This window comes from Electrona antarctica (genome assembly GCF_951216825.1).
Source record: "Electrona antarctica genome assembly, chromosome: 14".
Lineage (NCBI taxonomy): Eukaryota > Metazoa > Chordata > Actinopteri > Myctophiformes > Myctophidae > Electrona > Electrona antarctica.
Genome location: NC_136795.1, coordinates 33,108,147 through 33,109,315, shown reverse-complemented (window position 1 = coordinate 33,109,315; position 1,169 = coordinate 33,108,147). Strand labels below are relative to the sequence as shown.

Genomic DNA, 1,169 nt, shown 5'->3' with positions numbered 1-1,169 from the left:
TTCAGTGTGACACTGTGCCGTCACCTCCCACTCCCAGCATCACACCTCTGCCCCCTGCTGGGCCAACTCCATCACAGCACCCAGGTACCCAGCCAGCCTCTCACCACGCAGCGCAAACTGGCAGTCACATTCTCTCACCCATTCACCCCTGTTACTTCTATTTCTAGGTAGACTATGTATGTGCTCTCTTGTTGTTGAAATACCTCCTGAAATGCTTCTCTTGTGATATGGGGTTACAGTTCTTTCACTGTAGCGTTTGGGCCACTTGGCGATTTGTAGTTAATCTATCTATAAATGCACCAAGTCTCGTCTGTACGTGTGTGTATGTACGTACGTCTGTAATCCACGTAACTCGAAAACCGTTCGCCCCACCGACTTCAAATTAGACACACTCGTTCCACACCCCCACAGGGAGTGCAGTGCCCGGTGTCGAGTCCGTCGGATAGCCGGTTGTCCAGAACCAGCACAAAAGCCTCTGCCCGGGCTCTGGACAGGGCCCAAATTAGATCACCCCTAAGATCTCCATATATGGAGCTGGCCTGTTCTGACATCACAATTATGTTCTGACATCGGCATAGACTCCATATTTGGGCATGCCTGACAAAGAACTCCATATATGGGCTGCTCGCGCACATTCATGAAGTTGGCAGCTCGACAGAGGGCATTTCTAGTTTTTTGCATGCATACCGTATGTAATGTTTATAGGCATGTCTCAATCAACCCACCCCCTATTTTTGCCTCCAATTCTGATCGGAAGTATGATTAATGAGTAACCGCAGATACAGTGTATGAGTCCCAATCCGATGATTGTATTTTCATAGATAATATTTAGATATTAATAGATAATTAGTCTTAAGTAAATGCTAATTAATTTAAAAGACTTGCACTACAGACTGTTGCTTTTGGACTGCTTTCATTTTCGATCTCTACATCGCCCGGAAAGTATTGTTTTAAAATCTGACATGTTATTCTGCAACGCTAAATGTCTGCAATTACAATATTTAAAGATATCTCTATCTTGTTTTAGTTTTGATGTTAGATTTGCCGATGCAATGGTAGACTCTTAAATCTTAAGCAAGATAAAAACTGAAAACAAGAGGATCACTGCTGCTGGAAAAGATTTGTCAAATTTCTATTTGAATTGAATAAGAAACATCTATTTCTCTATA

At 42.9% G+C, this 1,169-nt stretch overlaps 1 protein-coding gene across 1 annotated transcript in view; it reads left to right on the top strand.

The window, feature by feature from the left end:
• Positions 1 to 151, top strand: part of cdk12 (cyclin dependent kinase 12) — a 28,133-nt gene extending 27,982 nt beyond the window's left edge. Inside the window, exon 16 of the transcript XR_013791643.1 lies at positions 1 to 151. This exon is cut by the window's left edge and continues 24 nt beyond it. The gene's annotated coding sequence lies outside the window, so the exon portion shown is untranslated.
• Positions 152 to 1,169: the final 1,018 nt, after the last annotated feature.